General features: G+C 37.1%; 1 long non-coding RNA gene across 1 annotated transcript; it reads right to left on the bottom strand.

Annotated features, from left to right (window-relative positions):
- Nucleotides 1-1,151: 1,151 nt before the first annotated feature.
- LOC139848084 (uncharacterized) lies at nucleotides 1,152-11,973 on the bottom strand. Its single transcript, XR_011759829.1, has 3 exons — nucleotides 11,746-11,973; nucleotides 1,933-2,220; nucleotides 1,152-1,378 (listed from the first exon to the last, which is right to left on the bottom strand). It is a non-coding gene; the product is annotated as an uncharacterized lncRNA (long non-coding RNA).
- Nucleotides 11,974-12,906: the final 933 nt, after the last annotated feature.

The raw sequence follows: 12,906 nt of genomic DNA on the forward strand, positions 1-12,906 counted from the left end.
GTCATGGCTTGCTTACAATAGTACGTACATTTTTAAAAGTTGACTGCATACAATAGAAGTTTTGAAAGTTGAATGCATACAATAAGAATTTGGTGAAAGTTTAATGCATTTTCAAATGATTTTCCCGTCCTATAACTACTAAGCCAAATTCTCATTTTCAATACACTCTTCACTCACCGCTTAATCACGTACAATACTTTCTATTTCTAAGTTTATCCTTTTCTAGAAGCAATGTAGAAATTATCGTATGTCGTTAATGTATGGAGTAAGATCGTCCAAGAGAATGTAAAAAGGTTAGGAGTGCGCAATAGATGTCACTTGTAATATTCAGACTCGTTATTTATCTACGATGATTTCTTTCCTTTATCAATCTTTCATTTATAAGCTTTTGTTATATTTGTGCTAGATTTAAGACATTACCATGATTTGTGAGTTAAACATTGTAGTTGTTATAATGCTTAACTAGATCGCGGGCATTTTGTATGAACGTTATCGAAAGAAAATGGTTCCAACAAAGTAGGCTTATATATATATATATATATATATATATATATATATATATATATATATATATATATATATATATATATATATATATATATATATAAAAGTTCCACTTATGTTACATTTTTTTTTTTTATTTTTTTTTTTTGTTACATATTACATATAAACCCAACCCACTCATTTGGCATCTCTAATATTTACATCCAATGAATAAAAAACTTACGGACCCTCAAGTAGTGTTGTAAGTTCCATCACATAATGATTACATCTAAAATTATGAATTAACAATTTGCAACTTTCTTGTCATGAATGAAGTTTAAGCTGGAGGAATAATAAATATGGAGAAAAAAAAACCAAATCACCCAAATTGTATCAACCCAAAAGTTGATTTCAATATAGATGGCCCCTTCAATGGATTCAACAATATCAGTTAAAGTCTTTGGAGAATCAATTGATCCATATGATCGAAAATTATATTTTTCAAGAGCTCTCATATGTACTCGGAATCTGTATCTGTATAAAATAATAAATATGCACGAAAACTACGTACATTGATTTAAACTCATATTAGTAAACAGCAAATGGCATGGAGTAACACACTTGTTTACTAAGCATTCGATTTTCATGTCACATGTATTTAATACTATTTATAGAAGTTACACTACATTTTAATGCTACATGTGCCATCATTTAAGTGTAAAAAATTGTAGATCAGAAAGAAGTCAATGACCAGTGTCGCCAAGTAGAATATATAAATATAAATTACAGAGTATAAGAAAACAACTTTACTGAATAATTAAATTTGCAGCTCGGGGAGAAGTCAATGACTAGATCCAACCAAGAATTTTTCACCGAATAAATATGACAATCCAAGCTGAAAATACACCAAAAATGATCAAACATTGAATTCCCTATTGAGCAGGAGATGAAAAGGATTGGCAAATGAAAATCTTTTCCAACATGTTGAGTCACAAAAGCTAGCAACTTAGCTTTTGTTCCTGACACTTGTCCCGAATTCCAATTAATTAGAACATAACAGACTCGTGAGTGAATATACATGGGACTGAGCCTTTTGAAAATTGATAGTTTCAGCTGAGTATTAACAGTTTAAGTTAACTCATTGACATAATATACACCCAAACCTACTATGTGTTCCTAATTTTTCCAAAGGCTGCTAATAGAAACTGAACCCATTAATGATCTAACATCATCAATTTTTGTCCCATTCACTGTAGTCTTTTCCAACCTTTTTCATATTCAATAATCACCCATGCTGACATCCAATGTTATTGGATACTCAACCAGTTGAATTCACTACGGATCTATCATTTCATTTAAACCATTTACACATAACCCAATACCTTATAACCAAATTATGACATCTTACCATTCGTGAGTACAAAAGTAATTGATAGGGAGCAGACTAACCTCTGAATACATAAATACCAACCACCCCACAAACCAAAACAACTCAGATAACCCATGGTCTGCATTTTAAATCACATTGCATCAATCCATTGTAAGAACAAAACCAGAGCTAAATGATACCTGGTACCTACAATTCAATAGTAGGTATAGATAGATAAAATGTTAGTTGCCTCGACAATGTCCGTAGCCTATAAAAGTTTTGATTTAAGACGGTGTGCGTTTCACTGATATTGGTTTTTCGGTTTGATCGTTCAGTGGGGGTGTTGTTAATAGTTGAGGGAGCTACGTCTTTTTTGTAGCGACCCGACAAAATCGTCATTGACGGCGCGGTCTACTTAGGTCCCGTCACGTGGTCATAAGTCTTTAAAACAACGGTTGACCAAAAATATGTCGCATTCATTTCAATTATAAAGATGTTTTAAGGTTTACAAAGTAGGTTCGACGACCAAACATGTTACAATGTTATAAGTACAATTGAAACCTATGCGACACAAATTAAGTTAAGTCAAAAGACGCTCCACGTATGCATGTATACTCGACATCTAAGCAAGTATCAAAAGTAATGAGCGGAAACATGTATTACAAAACGTTCAAGGACCTGAGAAAAACATAGAAATCTGTCAACGAAAACGTTGGTGAAATCTTAGGTTTAAGTAAGTAAGTACAAATGAACCACAAGATTTAAATCATTGAATAATAGTAAACCATTCTAAAATTGTTATCACGAGCACCCAATTATCAAGGCTTAACTTTCCATCCATAGAACCCCATCACAATAGTGTTAGAACATACACTGTTTCTCGAAAATACATTTCATCCGAATAACGGTAGCGAACCGTCCGAATGAGGGTTTGTCAAACCCATATGGCCATACAACATAAGTTCTCGCTTACACCCGGCAAGTGTAACTAATGATAATCGAATTGAGGATTTTTGTTCTAACTCGTATGTAGAATGTTTGTTTTTGTACTTGTGTTCACTTTATAAAATGAAACGTTTATGTTTTCTCATCCCAAATGTAAGTTTAAAAGAGTAAAGGTGGGACTATGATCTTACCTTGAGTGCACGAGTAACAAGGTACTTCACAAAGTAACGTGTGCAAGAACGAATGCTAGTCTTGACCTAAACAAATAGGTTGTATCAATAATGGTAAACACGGTTGGTCAAAGTGTGCGATTAGTCCTATGGCTCGTTACGACTCGATTATAATAGCATGTGAATCAAATTGTCATGTTTCATGCAAGGTACAAGTATAAAAGCATGTTAGAATGATTTCATAAGTATTTGATTAAGTTTGGACAAAAGTCAACTTTGGTCAAGTCAAAGTAAACGAAAAATTCAACACGTTCGGGTCGGGTCCCGAACTATTTTTCTGAGGTTTTTATTCACATATAAGCATGTTAGAACAAGTTACATGTGAATCGGAGGTGCGTAAGTTACATGTGAATCGGAGGTGCGTAGCATAGCAAACATTTTTCGAAATTTGACAATGTAGGTCAGAAGCCAAACACGGCAAATGCCGCGCCGCGACCAAGGAGGGCCGCGCTACGACACTTAACGCGGTCTAGTGCCTGGTCAGTTTCAATTGTTCAAGTCTAAATCCAATCTTCAATTTAGCACAATTCACAAACCGTAAACACTTAGAACACGTATCTTATATCATTAGAAAGGTAATTTGACGAGGAACACAACTAAACACATTTCATCAATCAAAAGCATCATTTGTAAAAATCGAATCTCCAAGTTGAAAGTTCATTAAATGTTTACCATAAATGCTTTCAAATTCATAAATGCACTTTGATGATTCGGGAATTAAGTGCACACATATAATACGCCGTTTCGTAGGTAATTACGCATACAATACAACTAAACACTTACAAACGACATTGCATAGCATTTGGTGCATCAAAAATCCATTTTACTTCTATCAAACCCTAACTCAAAATCACAACTTTTGCAATTAAGTTTATGGAGTCTTTCCAAGTCAACCCACACATCAAATTGGAGCTAGTGACACATTTAATTCATGCACTTTTAACATCTAATAACATTTAAACAACTAAAACTTAAGATCAAACACACCAATTTCAAGTTCATGCTAGTTACACTAAAATAACGAGATCGAGCATATAAATCACATAATCATGTTAGACTTGACCCATAGACACTAATTAACACTTCTATAAGTTAAAAACATCAAGAACACAAAATTTAGTGTTTTTAGAAAGTTACCCAAATGCAATAAAGTTGGTATGGATTCGAAGAGGAAGATGCAAGGATTCCGAATACGTAATTTGTTTAGATTGATGCTTGCTCGATTTGAAATAGATGATGATTCTTTGTTTTGGGTTTTGAGAGAAAAATGTGAAAGTATTAAAGAAAATAGAAATGAAATGGATAATGAAAGGAGGTGGGTGTTGACTAATCCATCTAGTCACATCTTTGATCAATTGGCGAAACTAGTCCCTCGAGTTCGGTTGCGGGTGCGTGAATTACCTAAACGAGATAATTTAGAAACGCGTATTAACGGAAGGTGTTATAATTATATAACAGACTTTAGAATAATTACGGAAAGTAAACGGAAAAAGGCGGGATGTTACATTACCTACTCCTTAAAAGAAATTTCGTCCCGAAATTTAAGTAGGTGTAGTAGTCGTTGTTTCTTCCTCAGGATCTTGCGTTTCCGAGTCCACGAATAAATGAGGGTATTTCCTTTGCATTTGATCTTGCCTTTTCCAAGTAAACTCAGGTCCTCTTTTGGCATTCCAACGGACCTTGACAATCGGGATTCGGCTTTGTTTTAGCGTCTTGACGGAGTTGTCCACAATTTCAACCGGTTCCTCCACAAAATGAAGTTTGTCATCAATAGTAAGCTCATCGAGAGGAATGAAGAGTTCGGGTTCGGCAAGGCACTTCTTCAAGTTTGATACATGGAAAGTAGGATGAACGGAGCTCAGTTGAGGCGGAAGATCTAAACGATAAGCAACGGTTCCAACACGCTCCAAGATTTCGAAAGGACCAATATACCGCGGATTTAGCTTCCCGCATTTTCCGAAACGGATTACACCTTTCCAAGGCACGACTTTTAACATTACGTGGTCACCGACTTGAAATTCGAGGTCGTTGCGTCTTTTGTCGGTATAGCTCTTTTGACGACTTCGGGCCGTCCTAAGTCTATATCGGATTTGAACGATCTTCTCGGTTGTTTCATGAATGAGTTCGGGTCCGGTGATTTGTGTGTTGCCTACTTCGGTCCAACAAAGCGGTGAACGACATTTGCGACCATATAACGCTTCGAAAGGTGCGGCGTTGATACTCGCGTGATAACTATTGTTGTATGAGAATTCGGCGAGAGGCAAGTGTTTGTCCCAAGCTTTTCCGAAATCGATAACATAAGCTCGTAGCATATCTTCCAAGGTTTGAATCGTGCGTTCACTTTTTCCGTCAGTTTGCGGATGGTATGCGGTGCTCATGTCTAAACGCGTTCCCAACGCTTCTTGTAAAGTACGCCAAAATCTTGAAACAAAACGGCCATCTCGGTCGGAAATAATCGATAAGGGTACACCGTGACGGGCTACGATTTCTTTAATGTAAAGTTGTGAAAGTTTCTCCATGTTGTCTGTTTCCTTCATGGCCAGGAAGTGCGCGGATTTGGTGAGACGGTCAACAATAACCCAAATAGTATCATAACCGTCAACCGTCTTTGGTAGTTTGGTGATAAAATCCATCATTATCCTTTCCCACGTCCATTACGGGATTTCGGGTTGTTGAAGTAGTCCGGACGGTCTTTGATGTTCGGCTTTGACTTTGGAGCAAGTTAGGCATTTTCCAACGTAAGTAGCGACGTCCCTTTTAATGTTCGTCCACCAATATTGTTCCTTAAGGTCATGGTACATCTTATTGGCACCGGGGTGAATCGAATACCTTGACTTATGGGCTTCATCCAAAATAAGGCTTCGTAGGTCCCCATAACTAGGTACCCAAATTCTTCCAGCGAAGTATCGGAGTCCGGTTTCTTTAACTTCGAATCGAGAGGTGAGGACGTTCAAGTGTTCGAGAGAAATATTTTCATCCTTGAGAGCCTTGTCTTGGGCTACACGAATTTGACTATTAATATTGGCGTGGATGGTGATGTTTAAAGCTCGGACACGAAGAGGCACCGCTCTTTCTTTTCGACTTAAGGCATCGGCTACTACATTTGCCTTTCCAGGATGGTAACGAAGCTCACAATCGTAATCGTTCAAAGTTTCAATCCACCGTCGTTGTCTCATGTTTAGTTGCTTTTGGTCGAAGATGTGTTGGAGGCTTTTGTGATTGGTGAAGATAGTACTCTTGGTTCCATAAAGATAGTGTCTCCACATTTTAAGTGCAAAGACAACGGCTCCGAGTTCGAGATCATGTGTTGTGTAGTTCCGTTCATGGATTCTTAGTTGTCGAGAGGCATAAGCAATGACTTTCTTTCGTTGCATCAATACACACCCAAAACCTTGTTTCGAGGCATCGCAATATACAAAAAAATCATCATTACCTTCGGGAAGTGACAAGATAGGAGCGGTGGTTAGCTTTGTCTTCAAGATTTGAAATGCGAATTCTTGCTCGGTCGCCCAAATGAATTTCTTTCCCTTGTGAGTCAACGCGGTTAAAGGACGTGCAACCAAAGAGAAGTTTTCGATGAATCTACGATAGTACTCAGCGAGACCCAAGAATTGATGAATGTGAGTAGGAGTAGTAGGAGTCTCCCATTTACTAATGGCTTCTATTTTCGATGGATCGACCTTAATGCCTTGATCATTTACAACATGACCAAGAAATTGAACTTCCTTCAACCAAAATTCACACTTAGAGAATTTGGCATAGAGTCGTTCTTGTCTCAAGAGTTCAAGCACAAGTCAGAGATGTTGTTCGTGCTCTTCTTCGCTTTTAGAATAGACCAAAATATCATCGATGAACACGATAACGAATTTGTCAAGGTATGGTTTGCACACGCGGTTCATAAGATCCATGAACACCGCCGGTGCGTTAGTGAGACCAAATGGCATTACAAGAAATTCATAACTACCATAACGAGTCCGGAAAGCGGTTTTGGAGACATTTTCCCCCTTAACCCTTAATTGATGATAACCCGAGCGGAGATCAATTTTTGAATATACACGAGATCCTTGTAATTGATCAAAGAGGTCATCGATGCATGGAAGAGGATATCGGTTCTTAACCATCAATTTGTTTAGTTCATGATAGTCAATACACATTCGTAGGGATCCATCTTTCTTCTTAACGAATAAAATCGGAGCGCCCCATGGTGAATGGCTAGGTTGGATAAAACCACGGTCAAGTAGTTCTTGAATTTGACTTTGCAATTCTTGCATTTCGAATAGAGCAAGTCTATATGGTGCACGTGCTACGGGTGCGGCTCCCAGAATAAGATCGATTTGGAATTCAACTGGTCGATGAGGTGGAAGTCCCGGCAATTCTTCGGGAAATATATCAGAAAATCACTAACAATTGGCACATCATCGATACGCTTCTCGTCGGTTTCAACTTTCTTAACGTGGGTTAGAATCGCGAAACAACCTTTACGAAGGTACTTTTCAATTTTAAGGCACTAGACGAGGTTGAGTCCGGTGCAACTCTTATCGCCATAGACAATCAATGGTTCACCATTCTCGATAGGAATTCGGATTGCGTTAAGATCACAAAGGATTTGAGATTTTATTTTTGCTAACCAATTCATACCAATTATTACATCGAAGCTCCCTAGTTCCATAGGTATCAAGTCAATTTCAAATTCCTTACCCAATAAGTTTAACGTACACCCCCAGATAATATTTTTCGGCACTCAATAGTTTCCCGTTGGCCACTTCAATGGTATAAGTGGTATCTAGTGGAAGTGGTGGAGTGCTAAAAGAATGAGTCAAAGTCTTGGATACAAAACTCTTATCGGCACCCGAATCGAATAAGCAAGAAATATAAGAATTGTTGAGAAGAAACGTACCCGTGACTAGTTCATTGTCATCTCGGGCTTCCTCGGTGTTAATGTTAAAAGCTCGGCCGCGCATATTGGGGTTATCTTTCTTCTTTGAGCATGCATTTCTATAATGACCCATTTGCCCACATTCGTAACAAGTGACCGTCTTTGGTGCATTGGGCCCCTTTCGAGCGACGGGGGCGGAACTTTTACATTCGTTGGCCTTATGACCAACTCCTTGGAACCGATGGCAAATTATCTTGCCACATTCACCAAAGTGATGCTTGTTACATTTGTTGCAAAGAGGTAGGTTTTCGGCATAACCCTTCTTGCCGTCGGAGGTGAAAGGCTTCTTGGCAAAGTTGTTGTTGCTTGATTGGGGGGCTTCCCATTTTCTTTTATTGTTACCCGACTTATCCTCGGCTTTAGGTGCCGGCACTACAATTTCATCCACCGTTTCTATCAATTTACGGGCCATGTTCAAAGCTTCTTGATGATTAGTGAGTTTGGATGACATTACTCCGTGTTTGATGCTCTTTGGAAGACCATCCATGTAAAGTTCAACCCTTAAGGATTCGGGGTTCACAAGGTTTGGGCACATCAAGGATAGTTCAGAAAATCGCTGATTATAGGCCTTGAGATCGTTTTCGACCACTTTTAAAGTTCTTAGCTCTTGTTCGAGCCTTCGAGTTTCTTCACAAGGGAAATATTCGGTGATTATCTTTTCCCTTAAATCGGCCCAAGAGAGGGTGTGAGCTTCATCGGTACCCACCGATTGTACATAGGTGTTCCACCAAGTGAGCGCGACACCGGCGAAAGTATGGGTGGAGTACTTGACCTTGTCTTGGTCCCGACAACCGCTTATGCTAAAGACGGCTTCCGTTTGCTCAAACCATCGGGTGAGCACAACCGGTCCTCCGGTTCCATCGAAAGTGTGAGGTTTGCACCCCATGAAAGCTTTATAGGAGCATCCCTCGTTGAATTACCTGCTCCATTGTTGTTGTTGTTGTTGTGGTTGTTGTTATTGTTGTTGTTGTTGGATGAGTGACCGGCCATGGCCACATCCATGGCGGTGGATATCATTCGTTGTAGAGCTTATTCGGGTGTTTCGTGGAGTGGTACACGGCAAGGAGGCATTGTTCCTTCAAAACACAAGAATACCGTTGATTAGTATTTTCAATAATACTAATCATGATATGGAATAAGGATAGAGAGAAAATTTTCCTTGACTCGCCTTAAATTCTTTATGTCATAATGTCGGAACGTTCATATGAGTCACCGTAATATAATCCCGGAAATTATATTACCCTGATTCATATGTGCATTCGACATTAATTCATATAGTCAAGGTGACGTGTCAATCAAATTAAACAACATGATATTAAGATGAAATAAGAGTAGATATGAGTAGAAACGTTCGAGTATAAATGCACAAGTAGTCAAGTAATTCCTACTTCAAGTCTATATGCAGGTTGTAGTCTAGACTCACTAATGTACCCTATGACTCGGGGTTGACACCAATGAACTCTAAATCCCTACAATCAATGCTCTGATACCATCTGTAGCGACCCGACAAAATCGTCATTGACGGCGCCATCTACTTAGGTCCCGTCACGTGGTCATAAGTCTTTAAAACAATGGTTGACCAAAAATATGTTGCATTCATTTCAATTATAAAGATGTTTTAAGGTTTACAAAGTAGGTTCGACGACCAAACATGTTACAATGTTATAAGTACAATTGAAACCTATGCAACACAAATTAAGTTAAGTCAAAAGACGCTCCACGTATGCATGTATACTTGACATCCAAGCAAGTATCAAAAGTAATGAGCGGAAGCATGTATCACAAAACGTTCAAGGACCTGAGAAAAACATAGAAATCTGTCAACAAAAACGTTGGTGAAATCATAGGTTTAAGTAAGTAAGTACAAATGAACCACAAGATTTATATTATTGAATAATAGTAAACCATTCTAAAATTGTTATCACGAGCACCCAATTATCAAGGCTTAACTTTCCATCCATAGAACCCCATCACAATAGTGTTAGAACATACACTGTTTCTCGAAAATACATTTCATCCGAATAACGGTAGCGAACCGTCCGAATGAGGGTTTGTCAAACCCATATGGCCATACAACATAAGTTCTCGCTTACACCCGGAAAGTGTACTAATGATAATCGAATTGAGGATTTTTGTTCTAACTCGTATGTAGAATGTTTGTTTTCGTACTTGTGTTCACTTTGTAAAATGAAACGTTTATGTTTTCTCATCCCAAATGTAAGTTTAAAAGAGTAAAGGTCGGACTATGATCTCACCTTGAGTGCACGAGTAACAAGGTACTTCACAAAGTAACGTGTGCAAGAACGAATGCTAGTCTTGACCTAAACAAATAGGTTATATCAATAATGGTAAACAAGGTTTGTCAAAGTGTGCAATTAGTCCTATGGCTCGTTACGACTCGATTATAATAGCATGTGAATCAAATTGTCATGTTTCATGCAAGGTACAAGTATAAAAGCATGTTAGAATGATTGCATAAGTATTTAATTAAGTTTGGACAAAAGTCAACTTTGGTCAAGTCAAAGTCAACGAAAAAGTCAACACATTCGGGTCGGGTCCCGAACTATTTTTCTGAGGTTTTTATTTATATATAAGCATGTTAGAACAAGTTACATGTGAATCGGAGTTGCGTAGCATATCAAACATTTTTCGAAATTTGACAATGTAGGTCAGAAGGCAAACACGGCAAATGCTGCGCCGCGACCAAGGAGGGCCGCGCCGTGACACTTACTGTGGTCTGGTGCCTGGTCAGTTTCAATTGTTCAAGTCTAAATCCAATCTTCAATTTAGCACAATTCACAAACCGTAAACACTTAGAACACGTATCTTATATCATTGGAAAGGTAATTTGACGAGGAACATAACTAAACACATTTCATCAATCAAAAGAATCATTTGCAAAAATCGAATCTCCAAGTTGAAAGTTCATTAAATGTTTACCATAAATGCTTTCAAATTCATAAATGCACTTTGATGATTCGGGAATTAAATGCACACATATAATACGCTGTTTCGTAGGTAATTATGCATACAATACAACTAAACACTTACAAACGACATTGCATAGCATTTGGTGCATCAAAAATCCATTTTAATTCTATCAAACCCTAACTCAAAATCACAACTTTTGCAATTAAGTTTATGGAGTCTTTCCAAGTCAACCCACACATCAAATTGGAGCTAGTGATGCTAGTAACACATTTAATTCATGCACTTTTAACATCTAACAACATTTAAACAACTAAAACTCAAGATTAAACACACTAATTTCAAGTTCATGCTAGTTACACTAAAATAACGAGATCAAGCATATAAATCACATAATCATGTTAGACTTGAGCCATAGACACTAATTAACACTTCTATAAATTAAAAATATCAAGAACACAAAATCTAGTGTTTTTAAAAAGTTACCCAAATGCAATAAAGTTGGTATGGATTCGAAGAGGAAGATGCAAGGATTCCGAATACGTAATTTGTTTGGATTGATGCTTGCTCGATTTGAAATAGATGATGATTCTTTGTTTTGGATTTTGAGAGAAAAATGTGAAAGTATTAAAGAAAATGGAAATGAAATGGATAATGAAAGGAGGTGGGTGTTGACTAGTCCATCTAGTCACATCTTTGATCAATTGGCGAAACTAGTCCCTCGAGTTCGGTTCCGGGTGCGTGAATTACCTAAACGAGATAATTTAGAAACGCGTATTAACGGAAGGTGTTATAATTATATAACAGACTTTAGAATAATTACGAAAAGTAAACGGAAAAAGACGGGATGTTACATTTTTCGGAGAGCAATTTGTGTTTGTTCTTTTAGTTTAATGGTAAATGGGTAATTTTAGATCTAGGCAAATTAAAACGTTTAGATGACATGCGAGTGAAGTACAGAGGTTCTCGAAAACATAAAATGTGATCATCAAAATTCTCAAATCGTATTAGGTTAACCTACATATCAAACCCAAATTAAACCATAATCTATATAAGTACTATTTTTAACCAAATGAGGCTACATAATAATATCTTACCTAATTCCAGTGTTATCCAACCCGCTCATGAAGTCACCTGGCAATCAAAGATTGCTCATCAACATAAATCATATACTGAACAAAAAAATAGCATAATAAAATATCTTAAAATGAATACTATAATAGATCTAAAATGAATACCTGGCAATCAAAGATTGTTCATCAACGTAAATCATATAACAATAAACACATTATCACTACTTTTTTCATTTTTTTTAATTGCCATATTCCTATATTATAATACAAACAATTTAAAAAAAAATAAAAGCAGCTGCTATAAACACACTTAACACATGAACACACGCAATCAACACTAATATTTACCTGCCCAGTTCTCATCATCAAGTTCAATTTATTTTCTTTCAAAGATGTAGCTTTAAGTTCATTGCATCATATCCACTAAAAACTTCATCTGGTTGCATAAGTACATGTAAGTATTAGTGATCAACAAACTCTAACAGCGTACATAATAAACATCTTAGTTGTATAAGTCAGTAGCTTACTTTAAAACTCCTTTTAACTCCAACTAAGCCCTTACCTCAATAATTTAACAAATAAATAGCTAACGTTTTTCATATTAAAACTATACAACTCACCTTATTTGTATCAGTCATTACTTCTTGTAGAATATAATACACAAAAGTGATGTCCTCTTCATAACCTCATAATGAGTCTCGACAACCTTTACCTTTTGTTTCTGTTGCGTTTCATTCAAGCTTTCCACTAATAAACACAAACGTAGATCGACAAAAATGAGTGAACTAAGTCTCGGTCAAAAGGGTAACTCATTTCACCATATTAGACCCGCCCATTTTCCCCCTTCCTTAAACCTGCTCCTGCCCATTTGATACGTTACTTGTCTATTAAACCCGCCAATTTTACGAATACAGCCTTGTGAACATCTAAACTTTCATTATC

Source organism: Rutidosis leptorrhynchoides, chromosome 5, assembly GCF_046630445.1.
Source record: "Rutidosis leptorrhynchoides isolate AG116_Rl617_1_P2 chromosome 5, CSIRO_AGI_Rlap_v1, whole genome shotgun sequence".
Taxonomy (NCBI): domain Eukaryota; kingdom Viridiplantae; phylum Streptophyta; class Magnoliopsida; order Asterales; family Asteraceae; genus Rutidosis; species Rutidosis leptorrhynchoides.